The sequence below is a fragment of the Schistocerca gregaria genome, chromosome 5, assembly GCF_023897955.1.
Source record: "Schistocerca gregaria isolate iqSchGreg1 chromosome 5, iqSchGreg1.2, whole genome shotgun sequence".
Lineage (NCBI taxonomy): Eukaryota > Metazoa > Arthropoda > Insecta > Orthoptera > Acrididae > Schistocerca > Schistocerca gregaria.
In genome coordinates this window covers 314,869,556-314,889,971 of record NC_064924.1, presented here as the reverse complement: position 1 = coordinate 314,889,971, position 20,416 = coordinate 314,869,556, and positions in this window count along the sequence as shown.

The window sequence follows — 20,416 nt, the reverse complement described above, 5'->3', positions numbered from 1 at the left end:
CGGCCCGATTCGAACCAGTAAGGAAGAGAGGGTAAAGGTGAACCGTCACGAGACCTCAAGAACTTGGCAGTTCTACGTGCGACAGTTCCTCAAAGCGCCGTGGCGTGGCCGCCTGCCGCGGCATGCAGCGCTTTGAAGCGGCTAGCTCGTCTGGGAGCTGGGGAGTGAGTCACGCGGCGACGCGGAGAGGAAAAGTGAGTGAGGCCCGTTAAGGTCGCGGTCCGCCCTCGGGTTGGGTTGGGTGCTGCGAGCAGCACCCAACCTCCCACCCTCCCAGCCTCCCATCATCCCAGCACTCGGCAGGTCACGAACGCGCCGCAGTACTTGGGCGCTTACAACACCGTGACCGTGTTCACCGTCGTCGCAGAAATGACGGAACACGACTCGCAGGTTCCGCTACTTCCGCGTCAGAGCCGATAGATGCGAAGGAGGGTTTCAAATGTGACCTTCGCACGAACTGTTGGCGAGATTTTGAAAGGCTTACACTACTTGACCTGAGACTATGACTATAGTTTCTACTGCCCTACTCCCTCGTATGAAATATGACCCACATGTGAATAAACGCAATCTTTAGATTCAAGATAGGAGGCATCAGTCGTAAATTTCAATCTGTTTATTGCAGATCGATTCCATGTACTCTATAGCTATCTTCAGTGCTACGTGAATAAAATAACATAACGAGAATTAGGCATTAAAATATACATTAAAACCAGACCACAAATACATCAGCTTGTAAACCGTAAATTTACTCAGTAATTATGTTCATGTCATGGTGACTCATCGCACGTCGTACCACATTAACATTACAGACAACAAACACCTGAACTGTGGACGGTAACTGTCAACAGTCGCTAAGTAATGTATAAAATGCGCATTTCAACCATCAGCTGTTTTTACTTTAAACCCAAATATCTACCGGCTTCGGTCTTGGACCATCTTCACTGATGTTTTCCAACAATGCAAATAATTGTATGTAGTGTACAGGAAATGTTAACAGTTCTTTATAAAGAAATGCAAATAATATGAATACTTAGAGTTTTACAATGTTCTCTATCTTGTTTCGTATCATCTATGTTATCTTAACCTCGGAGATAGCAACTTCGTTTTCTATTTACATCAAAGATAGTCCAGTCCCCTACATTATTGAATAACTTGTCATCAAGATATTTTTATACCGTATGACGAAAATATTCTTTTAAACATCCTTGACCAGCTTCTCAGTATTTTGTATAAGTAATACTTACAGTCCTGATCTTCTTTTTAGTACTGCTTTGTATACATTTAGTATTCACATGTTTGCTTTTAAAGTCCCGTGTCATATATTTACATTCATTGCAAGCACTGCACAATTTAAGCAACGACTAATGTAATATGGTGATCTAAACCGTTTTAACTCTTGCTAGTATTCATATTATTTGCACTTCTTTGTAAGGAACTGTTAACATTTCCTGTATGATACATACAATTATTTATGTCTTTGGATGGCGTCCGTGAAGATGGCCCACGACCGAACCCGGTAGTATTTTTGTTTAGAATAAAAACAGCTGATGGTTCGAATATGCATTTTATACACTACTTAAACTGTGCTTGCTGCTTACATTTCCATACACCTAAACTCAGCATGTGAGATCAGTGGTAACTAGCGCCCTCTTTATTATTGTCTCTCGTCTACTACTATTTTTAAAAAAATATTTAAGAAATAAAATGTAGTAGCTTTACAACAATTACAATAGCATAATTAAAAACTAAAATGCATTCAGTAAATATGTTGCAATCAGAAAGAAGAATCCACATGTCGATGGCACAAATTGAAATACTTTTAATATTTGTATTTGTATAAAACCTAAAATAAATAGCAATATTAAAAAAACAAGTTATATATTATGGACACATGTCACACACTGACTGCATAATTATTTCTTCCACCTTTGTTCACATTACGAAAAGTATCTTGTATGGTTGTCAAGTATGAACCTGTTTTACCATCTCAAGGAAATACAAAGAACGAACTGACTTGTAAGAACTTACTACTAGTTATTATGGAAACATATGTAACTTGGCTTGGCGTTAATAAAAACACAAATAAATACACTGTCAGTGGCTACTGGAAAAATAGCTTGGTTCGTGAACTAAGAATTTTGTTCTCACTTAATGAGTCAACTCAGAGCACTGCAAACATCCGTACTTACCAGGTGTTATGTCCCTTTTGACTTGTGCCAGCTAGGTGGTTTTCTAAAAGCTCCTAAAACTGTACGTTTCTCATTACTACCTGTCGATTGAGCAAGGTGGAGGGAGATATCAGATAACAAAGTGTCTCCGTTTCCTCAAGGAGATTCAAAAATCTGCCTTTATGCCCTCTGTATAGCAGCTAAAGTTCCGAGGTCAGATCAGGACGACCAAGATCAGTGTCAACAAGATGGACACCAAAAACTGCCTTTCCTGCTATATCCCGACTCTCTAAAGCCGTATGATCACGAAATCTAATCTCAAGGGTTCTCCCAGTTTGCCTACGTAACGGACATTGAAATCACGACATTATAATTTGTGTACTCCCAATTTATGGAGGAAATTAGTTTTATGGATGTTATTAGTTTGCATGAGCAAGTTTACTTTCACTTGAAAAAAAGATAACTTTTTCTTTTCTTCTTTTCAGAGGTAGAGGCTATCCTTGTATTCATAGTGCCATAATATGACAACGTAATGATCATCTTGTTGTCATCATTATCTTTATTAGTCACAACATTTGTTCTTTCCTGTCCTCTTGTCTTTGCTATTTTATTGTAAATGATGCTTACATCACAAAGTTAAAAATGCCTTTTACATTGATTGGGATGGTTAGATTGGTAATCTAAAATGACGTCAGTGCAAGTACACTTTCGAATATTTTGTATGGTATTTTTTCCATTTTCATTCATGATATTTAGATCGAGGAAAGCACTGAAGATAGCCACTCAGTAAATGAAATCGATATGGATAAACAGATTAAAATTTACGGCCGCTGCTGCCCTTGTTCTTACGAGGGGCTAGGGATCTCATTAATACGGTCGTGGAGTACGCTGCTCCTAATGGTAACAAACCTAAACACAATCTTTGTTTTTCAATTTCGTTGTGGTAAGAATAGCTCAACACAATAATGAAATGCCAAGTTTAACAAAAGCTAAGCCAAGACCAAACTGAAAGCTTAGTTCTCACAACGGATCTCACGCTGTTACTCGTGATACGTGTAATTCGTTTGATGCAAATGTGTTTGCACTCTGTGCCCAACAACATGAAGTAAATGAATAATTCCTGATAAGGACCACCCTGATGGCGAGGTCGCAAAAGGCCAATGATGTTTTCGGCGTTTGACACCCCGCATATTGTCTGCCGCGCAACCACAAATTGGCTGCTATTGAAAACAGGGGATGGACCTGGAGATATACAATGATGGACACAGCATGAGGCTACTTAGCGTAGTTGATCACAGAGAAATCATTCCATTATACCTACAACAGGTGCAGAAGCTGACATAGCGTCAGAAAGGATCCGGAGGAACGTCACAGATTCAGAAAGAAGTGACAGATGAAGTATTAGCGTTTCTGCAATATGTCAGTGGAATGCTTAGTGTCGTATACTGTGCGAACAGTGTACATGAGGAGTGCAATGACGACGATACGTGATTAATAAGAGAAAAAAATACTGAAGTCCAGCCACTTGGTTCATCATTCTTGTCGGACAGGGGGCCACAAATCCCGTTTCCCGTGGAATGTAGTAAGGGAGAATCGTTGTCCAAGCAGCGGGTACTAAACACAACTACATACATGAAACATCATCTGCCCTATAGTAAAAAAAAAAGCGATTATGAACATATTTCGAATAAGTCCGTTGCAATAAGACAGTGTACTTAATAAGAAAAAGTACAGATATTCAAGGTAGGACAAGGTACATTTGTTACAAAAGTTGTGTTTTCGCATTTCAAGTATGAGCCATACAATTCTGCATAGTATTGATCTACTAATTTGTGCACATCAAATTGCGCGTGACATAGATTACAGTGATTCAAGGGAAGCACTTGATGGTTGCATAACATCAAATACTGCTGCAGAATTGGAAGACATAAGATAACGAAATTTCAAACAAAGCGTCAACTTCACGATGCACATCAAACTGCGGAATAGGTCCGAAAATATGTAGATGAAATAAACAATCGTTCAGTAAGGAATTTGTTTTGAACTCCGAGCAGTCGGGATTAGAAGAGGAAACGCACATTAAAGGTACCTGGAAATTAGAGGCAGATATGGTTTAACGCATTCGTATCAATTACGGCGACTGCTGGTCTGGATGGTAAATCGGCTGCAAAGTTATTTATTGTGCTACGAGAAACTGGAAGTGCTCTATCTCCTACAATTGTTTCTCGTGTGCGTTATCTTGCAGAGACGATAGGGAATATTTAAGTCACAGCAAGCAAGAGTTGGAAAGAGCAAACTGTCCTCACAGAAAAGTGTGTGACATACAACCTGGAACCACTGGACAAATTCAGCCTCTAGATGTTTCTTTCCATGGCTACAAAACGTATTATTGCGCTATCTGCACCTAGGCGTTAAAGGATTGTTTCTCGATGTCAGACTGTTTCGCATTCGGTCGCATGCCATTACATTCCATAAGTTTTCATTATCTCATTACACTAACAGACTCTATATGCTTTCTTTGAGAGGGGATACCTAGCTGAAATAATGCACAGTTTAAAACTCCCAAGAAGGTCGCCTTATATCTTGGTGGAGTGAATCTTTGTGAACACTGTGGTACGCCAGTTTTAATTCCTTATTCATGATGCAACTCAGTGGTTTCAGTGGTTCGGTATGAACACTTCTTGTACGTCGACGATGTCCATTTTGTGAATTGTAATACATACATCCCATGGAAGGTTGATCACTGCTCATCCCCGACATTCATTTTCTGTCGCCCTCCTGTTGGACTTGGTGAGTCATTAACAGCTAATATTTTTCCAGCCATAACTGATAACATAACACTTTCAAATGAGCCTTACTAAAGACCGGACTTGCGATCTCGCACATAAGGGGTTCCTTGTGACCTAGTGTGATACGAAATTTGTCTCCAAGTCTCCATCTCCCCAAGACCGTGCCTTGAAGTTAAACAACAATTTGAACTTACCTAGATAGCTGGATATTTCATTTAATTGAAAATGTCATCAGAGCTGAAGACCTTAAATGTACTTAGTACGTTCGATTACGTAATTCTTAAGTGAAAGGCTTAGAGATTTGAATAAAGGTCAGAGGAATGAAACGTAAGTTCGTAAGACTCCCAAATATATGAAAATATATGGTTCAGAAAGTGAATACGGAATCACGTGTTTCACATATAAATCCCAATCAATGGGCCCTGAGTCCTCACCTGTATAAAGTACAAAGGCATTTGCCATATATGTGTATTAACTATGTAATTAGTGAAAAAGCAACGAGATAAACGGCCTGAATACTCGGATGACTGAGTAAAAATTGGATATTGATTCCCACGTCTTCTAACGAAATAGTGACAATGGACACCCAACGCCGGCCGGAGTGGCCGTGCGGTTCTAGGCGCTACAGTCTGGAGCCGAGCGACCGCTACGGTCGCAGGTTCGAGTCTTGTCTCGGGAATGGATGTGTGTGATGTCCTTAGGTTAGTTAGGTTTAATTAGATCTAATTTCTAGGCGACTAATGACCACAGAAGTTAAGTCGCTTAGTGCTCAGAGCCATCTGAACTAGACACCCAACGTTGCCCACGCTATACACGATAACAATGAGTCTCCCAGAAATAAATCCAATGTTCTACAATCTGGAAAGCACATTATGTAAAAACAAGTAAAATCAGCGTAAGCAGTCGACCATCTCACCACGCTGCAGAACGAAGTCACTTCAGTATGTGCATTTCGTTACAAGACAAAAAGGCTGTACAAAAACAAATCAGCACGTTCTCACCGCGCGAGGCAGAAGAAAGGAGTGTCCACAGCTCGCTGACCGTGCAGACTCACTAACAGACTCTGCCACCAGTTTTTGCTAGTGTCTGGCTCACGCAGACTTTAGGCAACTTGCTAAGGCGCAAGTCATAATCTTCACCCAAAAATATTCTAAACCAGCAGATGGAGAAGTGACTACAGATTCTTTGATACCTAAAGTGCCTACCGACATGCAAATTAAGTTCAAGATATGAAATGCGTCTGACAGCAGACGACTTTTAACTTGTATGTGTTGTTGCAGCTGGCGTGGGTTCAACAAAATCTCGATGCTACCACGAGATTCGAGGGCACATATGCTTACTTCTTTGAAGATACGTAAATTGTTGTTCCAAGCTGATAGAGAAACTTTACAACCTTTTCGTATGATCAACTTTAAAAAGTCTAGAATAACATTTTAAATTCAGTGAGTTACATTTGAAAATTCTTCAAGTTTTATTTTTGAGCTCTTTCTCCTTGATGTAGACATTTTTTGATAATATTTATGAATTTACTATATAAATCAACGCTTACAACGTAGTGGAAGAGCTACATATTACTACTTTGAGGTCAACATACTATAAACATTTCAATTGTGGCTGTATAATGACACACACTACTACTTTTCATAAAATGGCTTTGTTATGCAGATAACTGATAGTCGTCTAAATGTTGTCAAAATACGCAGTGCCTTTAGTAGATGAACACAATTTTCGCTATTTCTTTACAACGACTACTTTCATTTAAATTTAATTTAGCTTCGGATGTTCCAAAGGTACACAGAAATTGAGTGAGTGTTTGTTCCTGGAGTCAACGAAGTCAGTATTATAATTGTTTTGCTTCATAACATGACTACTTCGATTTTGCATATCGTTCCTATACTACAAAAATTCAGAAGTGAAGGTAACACAACGACCTAAGCGAACTGGGCTTGGGTCTAAAATTCGATGTAATACACAAATTTATATTTAGATTTTATCCAGACTACAACTTTAGCAGACCTGTGATGCATTTCGTATACTTTATCCTCCTAACTTCGCATTTAGATGTGTATTATGAAAATGTAACAGATTTTTTGTAGATAGGCAAAATTTAAAACCATTTGTTTCACAAAATCTTATGTAGTCCATATATTTGTATTATGTACGAGGGTCGGTCAAAAAGTAATGCCTCCCATTTTTTTTCTACTTAAAAAAATTAAGTTAAGTGAAAAATTTGAATTTGGCGCCATTCCTCAAACCTTTTTCTGCAATCCACTGCAGTAGTAACTTTCTGTGTCAACAGGTGGCAGCACAGCAGAAGTTTGTAAGATGGCCGACATCGATGTTCGTTTGAGACAGCGTTGTGTGATTGAATTCTTGAATGCAGAAGGTGAAACGCCCATACGCATTCATGAAAGACTGAAGAAGGTGTATGGTGTTGTGACAGTGGATGTCAGCACTGTTAGACGATGGGTTCGTCGTTGTAAGGAAGCTGAAGGGCAAACACCGTTGACTGACGAAAAGCGGAGCGGCAGGCCGGTGAGTGCAGTGACTCCATACAACATTCAGCAAGTTGATGACATCATTCGTGGTGACCGTCGGGTGACTGCAGATGAAGTGTGTCGCATTATTTCTCTTAGTAAAGGCAGTGTGATCACGATTATTAAACAATTGGGGTACTCACAAGTTTGTGCACGGTGGGTTCCAAGAATGTTAACCGATCAGAATAAAGAGGCAAGGAAAACAATAGCCTCCCAACACTTGCAGCGCTTCCGTTTGGAGGGAGATGAGTTTCTGAAAAAAATTGTGACCGGGGACGAAAAATGGGTGCATTTTTTTGAACCCGAATCAAAGAGGCAGTCAATGGAGTGGCGTCACACAAGCTCGCCGAGGAAGAAAAAATTCAAAACTGTGCGATCGGCAGGGAAAGTTATGGCAACAGTTTTCTGGGATACAGAGGGTGTGATTCTGGTTGATTTTTTGGAGCTGGGATGCACAATAAATTCTGTTCAATACTTCACAACCCTCAAAAAACTTAAAGCACGTCTTCAGCGAGTTCGCCCAACAAAATCAATGGCAGATGTTCTTCTTTTGCATGACAATGCAAGACCACACACCAGTCGTCACACCTCTGACGAGATTGTCAAAATTGGATGGGAAGTTTTGCCTCATCCGCCATACAGCCCTGACCTGGCACCATTAGACTTCCATCTGTTCGGGCCACTAAAAGAAGCTCATCGTGGGATTCATTTTGAAGATGAGGAGGCCGTCAAAACATCCGTGCGTCAATGGCTTAGGAAGCAGAGCTGTGATTTTTACCGTGCTGGGATACATGCCCTTGTTCAAAGATGGACCAAAACTGTAGAGATGGGCGGAGATTACATTGAAAAATGACAAAATGATCCTCAATGTTGTGGTTTTCAACCTATGTAATTGCATTTAAATTTCCTGACAATTAAACGTAGAAAAAAAAAGGAGGCATTACTTTTTGACTGACCCTCGTATGAATTTGATTGCTTTTTCAATTACTTCGTAAGACGTAGTATCTGAATTAATCAACCATCAGCCACAAATAAGTAGCTTTTTAAGGTGTGAGATGTCATAATGTCATACGCTGTCGGGTTGTAAGTGCCACGCATAAGAGAACTTGCTTCCTTTAAAAAAATTCAAGAATACAAGATGAAAATTACATGTTTCTACAAGTATAAACCCCAACGATATTGTTGCGATACTTTTCTCAATTTCGTCCTTTGTTTCTTGATTTTTATGCAAATAAATCATATTGAACTACCTGATACACAGTCTATTTCGTCACAAAAAGTAAGGGCAATCTGACGCACTGTGATGGTACCGTTGCTATGATCTAGCGTTTCAACAATGTGATCGATATTGATCTTCAGTAACATTACAAGACAGACAGTTTATTTTAGATTCAGATGTTACGAACATTGCGTCAGATAGTAAATCCGGTAATGAAATTCTAGCAGCCAACTCATTGTCACCAAACTTTGAGAAGACACACTATATGTAGTTAATAGCTTGCAAGAGATCTTCTCCCGAGTGTATGCATACAATATGGCGACAAGCAGTTAGGTGAGGTTGACAGCGTTAAATTCTTGTAATTACAACTTAATAATAAATTTAGTCGTGAGGATCATACCACGGAAATTCCGGAGTACCTAAAATAATCTATATTCGCAGTGCAGATGTTGTCATCAGTGAAATAAAAATGAAAATAAAGAATGCTAGCACACACCTCTTACTTCCATTTCACGATGTTATACAGGATCATTTTTTGGGCCTACTCACGAAACCAATCTAAAGTTTTACCAGTGCAAAAGCGTGCAATACGAATTATTTGCTGCACGAACTCAAGAGCGTACTGTTGAGACCTGTTAACGGGACTGGGAACATTAACAACTGCTTCTCAGTATAGTTACTCCCTGACGAAATTTGTAATAAATGATGTATCTATTTCTTAAAACAACTGCTCGGTTCGAGGAATCAATACTATACATAAGAATAATCGTCATAATGATTTTTAAAGTCGCTTACTCTGGTGCTGAAAGCTGTCTACTTTCAATACATCGATAAATCCATAAAAAAGGTAGTTATTAATAAAATTCAGTTGAAACAGAGCCTATGGATTAATTTCTGAACAACACCTACTCCACAGAGGATTTTTTTTAAGCAGAACCAACTGATACATATATAATAAAAATAATGTGGGCATTAAACGAAACTGAGTTATGCACATCTTCAGAGCAGTTATATGATCAACTAAAATAAGTGCCATAATCTGATTTTCTGTTTAATGATTTGTGGTTAGAACAGCCTAAGAATTATTATATGCACCACAGTGCACCACATTACACATTTTTAACTTTCCACCGAGACCATTTTCCTGATTATCTGTGGAAGGTGCATTAGTATAATTTTTGTGAAGATGTGCTACACTTTCTTGTTTTATAACATGTTGTGGAGCCTTGTCGATCTCCTATTGATCTAAGAAACAAAAAGTACATATTATCTAATAATTCGTGGCATGTTAAGATGGTGTGTCAAACCGCAACTTGAATCTAGGGCTATAATACGAAGAGACGTGAAGTGGAACGAACACGTAAAATCAGTAGCAAGAATGTCGAAGGCAATCTTGTTCGGAGGTATCCGGAAACTGCAGTGCATTTGCCAACAAGGCTGCATACAAGACGCAACTGAGATTTATTTCAGTGTATGTTCCAGTGTTTCTAGTCGGCTTGACAGCTGACTTCAAAGTATCTTTGAGACGGTGAATTAGGTTCGTGATAGGTCGTTATAGCGGAGTGTAAAAGTGATGCCTCAAGAAACTTAAATGGGAACTATTGCAAGAAACGTGTCGTTAGTCTTGCCAATTCCTGAGTAGGGTTTAGCGCAGCTGCATTCGAGGTAGATCTTTGAAAAACTGAAGACCTCGGCTGTAAACAAAATTTAAGAGTATGGTATATGTGTATATATAGGGTGTGCCATTTATCTTGACCACAATAAATAACTCTTTGTCTAGATGAAAATTATAAAATGTTTCAAGCAAGTGTTCCTTAGCCGTCAGGGGGATATCAATCAGCACGATTGCCTTCGTTGCAGCTTTGGTTTTTACAAAGATATCAACAGCGGTATGACTTTTTTAAATGGAACCCTGTATTTTTTATTCGGTAATTCATTGCCTCTCCTAAAGACCTATTCAAAAATGTATCATAGTGTACCATTCACTGACACACAACGTTATGAATTACATAACAGAACATTGACTTTGAGCCCAGGATCAGAGCCTAAGTTTTGGGGCTTACTACTGCTGTTTACTTGCACACTGCTGACAAAGTTTCTAAATTAGAGACAGAGCTGCCATTTCTCAGTTTACCGTTGACTTCTCAGTTAATATGAATAACACACATTTCTTGTTAATTTTATTGGCTACTGATACTTGCCCATACAGCCATCTCAATAGTACAATGTCAGTTATGTCTATGCGAACCTAAGAACAAGACCCAGTCGCTTAGTAAATATAATCTCCAAACCAGGCCAGGAATTGAATCTGGGCCCCGTCGGTTAGCAATCCGCCGGACTGATCGTGTAGCTACCGAGGCGGATAAATAATGCACATCACTTACCATGTTTTACGTGCAATAACTCTGCTTCTCATCAAGTGTCCATTACCACTGTTTACAGCGGAGGTTTTCAATTTAGCTGCCTCTATCTTACATTTCGCATATGTCTCATACGAATAAGAGACATTAGTACTCTTGCAGAAATATAACGTCACTTTCTTTCACTCTACACATGAAAATAGCAGGGTAGCGAAAGACTAATATTTGTGCGAAGTACTTTCAACCACGCATTACACAACGGCTTGTAGAACTTAAATTTAGATGTAGATACGAATTAGCCTTGCACAACTTAAACGACACGTTCCAGTCCGTCTAAATCTACCTCGAAATTTGGAATTAATGAAGCAACAACTTTTGCATTCATTCTTTTCCAGCGCCGTAAACGGCACTGTAAGAAATTCCGCATCGACTTTCTAGGAAGAACCTGGTACCAACCAGAGTGGCTGGAGGAACAGCTGTACGGAGAATTTTTACTTCTCTGTGGTTTGGTATCCTTGACATATTAAGTGCACCGCCCTCCCCCCTCTCACCGCTGCCGACAATCGCGTCCCGTCTCCCCCTCTTACCTCCCCCTAGCTACACTCTCCTACTGCGATTTAAGCAGCCGCATCGCCTTGACAAAATGAAATACGTGTTCAGATGGAGGATGAAATTGTTGCAAATAGAGTTCAGGTTCAATGGGAGTAATTGGCTTTTAGTTCCAGAATACTAAATTTCGCACAAACAAGACTCACATTCAACATTACATACATTTTCACGAGATTACGCATTTTCAATGAAATACTGGCATCAAGATACTTTTGATTAAGGTAAAGCTATCCTCAGTCAGAAGGTTAGCTTTGAAGACTGACTGCTTTAGCGGACATGGTCCTGTGAGAGGAGATAACTTCCTCCAAACTCTGAGCTGACTCACTCATCCAGTTACAAGGGGAATTAACGTTTAACATGGACTCCGAACCTAGGCGTTCCTTTCGTTGCTTCCGTTCACAAATCAGCACGGTTTTAGAAAGCAACGCTCGTGTGAAACTCAGCTTGCCATTTTCTCACGTGATGTACTGTGAACTTTGGATGGAGGGAAACAGGTGGATTTCATATTCCTACGTTTCCGATAAAGCATTTGACACGGTGCCACACTGCCGATTTTCAACGACATAAGTGAGTGGCTAGTAGATACCTCAAATAACAGAACCCAGTATGTTGCCCTCAACGGCGGGTGTTCATCAGAGAAAAGGGTATCGTCTTGAGTGTCCCAGGGAAGTGTGACGGGACCGCTGTTATTTTCTAAATACATAAGTGACATGGCGACCACGGCAAACAGCAGTCTGTAACTTTTTGCTGACGATGCTGTAATGTATGGGAAAGTGTCTTAGTTGAGTGACTATGGGAGGATGCAATATTACTTAGACAAAATTTGTAGCTTTATATGTAGGAAAATGGAAGTTAGTGGAGATGAGTAGGAAAAACAAACCCACTATGTTCAAGTACAGTATTATTAGTGTGTTGCTTGACACAGTCACATCACTTAAGCATCTGGGCATAACGCTCAAAGGCAATATGAAATAGAACGAGCATGTAAGGATTGTAGTACGGAAGGCGAATGGTCGACTTCTATTTATTCGGAGAATTTTGGGGAAGTATAGTTCATATTTAAAGGAGACCACATTTAGGATAACGGCGCGACCTACTGTTGAGCACTGTTCGAGTGTTTGGGATCCGCACCAGTTCGGATTAAAGGAAGCGTCTAGATTTGTTACCGGTACGTTCGAAAAACATGCAAGTAGGTTGGAGATGCTTCGGTAACTCAGACGGGAATCCCTGTAGGAAAGGCGACTTTCTTTTCGAGAAGCATCATTTGTTTTAGTCATCCGTCCTCTGAGTGGTTTGATAGGGCCCGTAACGAATTCTCCTGTGTGAACCTCTTCATCTCAGGATAGCACTTATAACGTAAGTTCCACAATTATTTGATGCTTGTATTCCAACCTTTGTCTTCCTCTACCGTTTTTTGCCCTCTAGAAGCACTACTGGGAAAGTTTAGATAACCGGCACATGAGGTTGACTGCAGAACTACTGCCACTAACATACATTTCGCGCAAGTATCACGAATATTAGATTAGAGACATTAGGGCTCTTACGGAAGCATATAGACAGTCGTTTTTCCCGCGCTCTATTTGCGATTGAAACAGAAGAGGAAATGACTGATAGTGGTAGAGGCTACCCTCAGCCACGCACCATACCGTGGCTTGCGGAGTATGCATGTAGAGATAGCTGTAGAACGTACTATTGTCTGATGCTAATTCTACAACTGACTGCGGTCCAAATTCTGACATCTGAATTTGTAGCCTGGCACTTAGGGTCTCAGTCAGAGCCAAAACTGGGATTAATCTCTAACGAGCCACTGTAGAAAACGAGTCCCTACTATTAAAACCCTCGCTAATCCCTAGAACGTTTGTTGGTAGAATGGACGCTCGCCATGTACCCGAAAGAGCATCTGAGAAATACCTGTATTTTTGAGACATGTGGCTGTCATGATGAATGCATTAGTTCGAATCGAGAAGTACATCAATGTCATAAGCCCCAGTACCTGCAGCAGGAAGGATTTGTGATCACATCAGCAACTTGCCTGTCAGTGTTGCTCCTTATTAATTCACTTTAAATCTGAGCAGGCACTCTCAATAGACTGATCAACGGTATACAAATTAATTTCGAAAATTTTATAGGCACTGTGCCATTTGTGAACGATCGTGTGAAGGGCCTATCGTAACTACTTCAATTTGATCAAAATCGTGAAAAGCGGCAGCACTCAAGAATGAGTCAATGAGAGCGGTTGTCGTGTTACTACAGACTTTAATAGGTGATTTGCAATTCAGGGGTTTGTTACCGGTATGACTGATAAATAGCCGAGCTTTAGGGAGTTGCATCGTCAACTCAGATTGGACTGGAGGGGAGATAGCGTTCGTTTCGCAAAACACTATTGAGAAAATTTGGAGAACTTACTGCAGAACGCTCCTACTGCCACGCCAGCCGCTGTGGCCTTTCGGTTCTAGGCGTTTCAGTCCGGAACCGCGCTGTTGCTCTGGTCGCAGGTTCGAATCCTGCCTTGGGCATGCATGTATGTGATGTCTTAGGTTAGTTAGGTTTAAGTAGTTCTAAGTCTAGGGACTGATGACGTCATATGATAAGTCTCATAGTGCTTAGAGCCATTTGAACCATTATCCTACTGCCGCCAACGTAAGGATCATGAAGATAAGAAAAAGGCCCACACGGAGGCATGTAGATAATCAATTTCCTTCCTTCTACATGCAAGTGGAACAGAAAAGATAATGATTCGTTGTCCTACATGGTACTCTCCACCATGCACCAAATGTTGGTTTGGGGAGCTGTGGTCTCACAGATCAGTGTTCAATTCAACACTGGACGCTATTACTTCCTCAATATAGTTAAAGAAGGTACCATTCCACATAAGTTTCCATGCTGACTGGGGTCTCTGCTTGCACGTAGTGGGCAACAGAACAGGTTAACAAATGTGCATTTAGCACCACCTCACTTCAGGCGTGAATCCGGTGTGCAGAACTTGGGAGGGGGTGTATGGTGACAGTTTGTTGCTGTCTCTTCCCCCATCTGTCCCCACCCTCACTGCAAATATTAGTTACGGTCGTTCTATTAAAGTGCCACAGATGCCAACCATTTCATTAATAACAATTCTAAAACATTTGAAATGATTTACTATAATAATAGTTGGTTTACACCCACATTTAGCACACAGCTTTAGCATACTCATTAAGAAATTACACTTCAGAGAAATATAGCACCTAAAAGGAATTCGTCCAATAATTTGAGTCAAATGTATGTTCTGCAATTAACTAAAGGGGTGCAGCAGAACAAACTCTCACAACTTTGACAACATCACAATTTACGCAATATAAAATCAAAATGTGCCCTCACTTAAAGTGACTGTGAACGCCAGTCTGAATGCTACAGCTTTATGACCATCTGAATGAGGGGAATGGGATGTGACTCCTACAGATCCAGACTGCCAATGCGTGGAGTGTGGCGGTGAGGGCCTGTTGGCACAGGGGTCTAATGTCACAGAATTATGAATTTACACACAGCAGCAGAAGTGGCACAAGAGGCTGGAACACGCTGATGCATCCATCTCGGCAGCCTCGGTGGCGCCGGCATGGTCAGAGCTAGCAGTACAACAGAAGCGGGGCCGTGCCACGTGGCCAGTAGAGCTGGTGGCAGGTTTTGGCCATTTGACAGACACCCAACAGCATGATAACACGGTTCATGAGAGTGCACTCGTGGACATCAAAGTCAGCTTCTCAGTACGCTCCGGCAGCTCTCACGGGATGGCTGTGGTTGTGCAGAGTTATGTGTTTCCACCAGAGGAAATCCATGGACACTTACGCTTGTAAATGCAAATTATGGGGCATCAGCATCTAGTACGCCTCCCTGGAACAGCGGCCGTTCGACAGAGTGCCTAACACTATCATTTTGTCCAAGTGATCTGGTGGTACAGGGCTCTGTCTTCACATCAGCATATGAGAGTACAGGGGTCTGAGAGGACAAACCTCTCCATGAAATCAGGGTAGCTTTTGGGGACCTGTGAAGTGTTTTAGACACCAGTAAAACATCGTTAGAGTTGCATTATTTATTAACAGTGTTTACAACTCACTGTTATTCTGCAACAGCTGAAATACTTGGGCTAGAAGGACAGAGCAGATGAGGTTATACTTGTGGAAAGGGGCCAAAAAAAAGTTACGGTCAGTTGCACTCAACATATAAACTTTATTTCTTAAAACAGACAGTCACACAAGCAAGTATCAAAAACTCTCAAGGTTTTAACGAAAGACCTCCTTTGATTTAATTTAGATCGGCTGAAGGCCACATTGAATATTCAAGGCACAAGGCTTAAGCAAGGAATTGAAGTACAGGAGCTCTTCCGGAGGTTTCACTTTTTTAGAATTTTTTTTTAATCTTCAATATAAAATTTTTCAACTTTTGATTTAAAGAGACTGAAAGCCACATGTCAAACAAAAAACAATTTTTTTCAGCTTAAGGCCTAAGAAGAGAAGTCTTCCAATTTTAATAAGCTAAAACTCGGCTGAAGGCCACACAGGGAATTTAAGACTAAAAGGAAATCACTATGTAAAACACAAGAAGCGGCACTCAGAAGGTTCCAAGGATCGGCCAGGGAAGGTAACACTAACGCACATTATGTGAGACAGGCAGCCAGACCGAAACCTCGTAATCAGAAGGCAACCCAATCAAAAGCCATCATACGAACCAACAAACAAGATCAGTTCTGTTCCACCTGACCAGCAAATTACAACAAGATGTCAATAGCACAATGTTCTGGATACTGGTGCCCAATAAAGCCAAGTGGGAATAAACGCCCAAAACTACCAACAGCACCTCAGCAGTCAGACTACTCGCTGTGCTAGACAGCATCAACACGACAAGGAAAATACACTGCCGAAAACTACGTCACTGCCCTGGTCTGGTTACCGTAATGTCAACGGCCACACGGCAGAAGATACCACTGGTATTATTGAAGGAAAGAATGAAATTAAGTTAAACACCACACAGGAAGATGGCTGCAATTCTAGACAACTTCAATGCACACACGTTGTTGCTCACGGGAATCTCCCAGAAAGCCACACCCAGGATCAGACGAAGAGATGGGATAACATTTGAGGCTTGATAGTAGGTTAAGTGAGCGCTCAACTTTAGTGTCCAGGATCGGTGGGCGACTAACTTCGCAACCCTCGCAAAAAGCGCCTCACAACTCCAATCGCGCGTGCACGCCGCCAGCGGCTCCGGCCTGAACACGCACCACGGAGACTTTCTCACTGCTCTGCCTCAACTGACTGACTGCCTAGTCCCGGAAATGGTCAAAGGACCAGATACACGTCGGACAATGAGACGACCGACTGAACGACCAACCAACGGTCGTTCCCGCTCCAGTCTCCTTCCGTCGGACAGTTCAAGTGTGTCGGCTGTGGTCGACGAACACTGGCTGTTCGCGCCTCACCGGCGCTCCGGTCCCGGCTTCACTGCTGCTGCGTCCCGACTGCACTCCTGGTCCATCTCCAACTGACTTCCAGGCACAGGACGACCTGGAAATACTATTGGTCGCTCCAGAGATGGTACGAAAATGCACTTATCGATAAGCGCTGCTGCTGCCACTTACGGGCAAGTACGACAAAAGTTACTGACGCCAGTAAATTAAATAAGAAAACGAGGCGGCAGTACCGTAAAAGAAGATGACAAACAATAAATGTCATGAACATGAGCTGTGCACGGCTCAACAGCCTCGGCTGATGCTCCAATCAGATGTGTGTTGGATTCCACCTGACATCAGTCAAGTCAGCTCAACGTCTGTATTCGAATTTGGAACTGTGAAGGTTGCCAGTGAGCAGCTTCAGTCATTTCCCAACACGAAATGTTTTCATGCTAGCTGCTGGAGTGTCCTCAGTCCCATTCTGAATTCTATGACGACTCTTGATGACCAGTCTGTGATGTAGCTGGTGTTGGTAGTCGTGTGGTCGGCTTATCTCCTCTCTAATGGCCTGGTAGGTTTCGGCAACCAGAGGCACCTGAGTGCTGAACAGGAATGTGGACCCCAGGAGGCCTATTGTTGGCTTCTGCATTGAAATTCAGTGCTGGCAGCACTCCGTGATGTGATGTTGTCAGAAGACAGTGAGTTCCCCCATCGGTAGATGGTAAGTGGCGAGCAGCATGGAGCTCATCAGGTGAAGACTATCATCTTAAGTACATCATCAGCTAGTTCATAGATTGTACTGTAGGATCTAGGACATAGATTCACTATAGTATAGAAATCACGGAATTGAGTGCTATTACTGTGAATGCCATTAATTCCAATGATCAATTCATGTTGAGGTTTGGAGGAAAGGCTTGTTTAACAGGAGATAGCATGATGCTACGTCCTCCCTATTCTGATATATTCACTGAACAGGCTTGGTCAGTTCTTGCTATGTGCTCTTGTGAAGGAAATAGAGTTTCTCGCACCATATCTTACAAGTCAACAAATATGCTTGTCTAGCTTCCTTAGGTTTTCTGCCCCCATTCTCCTTGCTGCTGAATGTGTCCACATTCGGCAGATGGTATCATAGCGTGTTGACAACCTGGCCCACCTGCAACGTACTGACTTACCTCCTGCTTCCACCTCTTGCACGACTTGAGTTTTCCTGTAGTGATATAAATGAGTTTTGATAAAAAAATTCTAATTTACACCCCTTACTATTCTGTGCTGTAACAAGAGGGTGGCAGCTCACAACAGCTAAGTTCAGCAGGCCAGGGTGGCTGCTCTCTCAAAGGTAGCAATCATCAGGCGAATGTTAGGATATCACAGCTCCAGCTCACTGGAACGGGCTCACTGCAACTGAACAGAAGAAGGAATCGGAAATCCGAATGTTAGGTCTGTCAAGAGCAAAGACATCCGTTGGTGAGGATGACAATTTGGCCTGATTTCTGAGTCCCTCAATGTTCTTCACCACACCACAGTGTCCCAATATTCCGTTTCAGATTGTTACTTTCTGCAGTGTCAGTGTACTGAAAGTCATTCTTCTGTATCATTTACATTTTGTTACACCATTCTGTATGGTTGGCAGAATGACGCTAAATTCCTTCGCGGTGAGGTCAGAGTGCTCAACTGGCATTCAGAAACCTTGTTTGAGCGATGTGTATCGATGGGCTTCTTTATGTGCCACGCTATTTACAGTATCGGCTCTCCTGCCCCTTTCATAATACAAAGCAGATGTTTTGCATGAACCAGACTTGGCTTGGCTTGGTGTTGGCCAGGGAGGGACTTCAGTAGTTTTACATTCACCCAACACAACTGCTGTTTCATTCAGTTATTTCCACCTATGCTCAGGAAGTCAGGTTTTCTGTTATAATTTTGTCGTTTTTCGCCTTAGTACAGGGCATTTCCTCTTTTGCAACTTCCCGTGGTTCGGCAGTTCTTGCTGTGGATTAAAGAACTGTGGCAGATGGGAGATGCCAGCTAGCAAGGTCAACCAGGGAATGTGTTTCTTTACCTGGTGAGACTTACCTTGTTGTTTATTATTTAGTATTCTTAAAAAACGCGAACTTCCATGAGCAGATTCTCAAATACATCTCTCCAGTCTCTCCTGTGTAAATATTTATCTTTTTGCCATTGGGAATCCAGGGCTGCAAGTCCTCAATTGCATTATGTATCTGACGTGCTCTTAACGTCGTAATAACAGAAAAAACTTTGAGTAATAAATGTATATTATTGTTCAGCATAAAACAATAACGCAAGTATGTTGATCTGAAATATCCCGCTGCCTCAGTATTGCAACATTCATCCTAAGGAAAACATGCGAACATCTAATCGCTGTCAAAGCGTCTGCTGGCTACATTCACTGACATCGTGTCAAGACTGTAACCACAATTACCCAAGTGACCACATTCAACTGAGCCTGCCGCTTTCATTCTTGGGGCTTGTGACCTCATTCACATGGGGTGAAACAAGAATTATGTCACAATTACAATGTGCCCTTATAAATTAAATAATGTAACACGTAAAATAGTGATGCAGGTTAAATGTACAGACAGTTCGTTTAGTTCGTTGTATCCAAATGACTCGCTGAGTTCCTCTCAAATTGCTGGTTCTCGACGAATGAATGTTTTGCTTATTATAAATGTACTGAAGAAAGGGGAGGGACTGTGGAAAGGCTGAAAACATACAAAAAAATCAGTAGAAAAATGCCACATTAAAAACAAAACAGAAAGCTGTCGTGATGTATACCAAACGATTTCCGACTGGTCTGAGGATCACGAAAATGAAACCAGAGTTTGTATGGGTAAAGTATTTCAAAAGTTGTCGAGGTTCCTTTAATGATGTTGTAATTCACTGATAGTGATTAAAATGTTGTCTTTCAATTGAAACTAGCTACTACAGTTGAGAAATTTTGAGCTCGTACTTCCTGCCTCACAGAATTTTCTAGATAAAGTGTCGCAATTGCGATAATCAGTGCTCGTATAGCAGCTTTCAAGGAATACTTCATGGAAGTTACCGCCCACAAGACATAGTAAGTCACTGCGAATAAGGGATGGTTCTGATTTAGAGTACAGGGTGCAATGTCGGAGATAATTTCTAAAAGAGAAACGACGTTGAACCACACGAAGAAAGCAGATAAGTGCCAGTAGGAAGATCGACATGGAAGCGGTCTGACAATTTCACTATAGTCTATGCAGTGACCGAAAGTGTCTGTTAAGATTACTTGACAAACAACGTGTTTTATGAAGAATTTTAGCTTCTTGTGTACAATGTAGT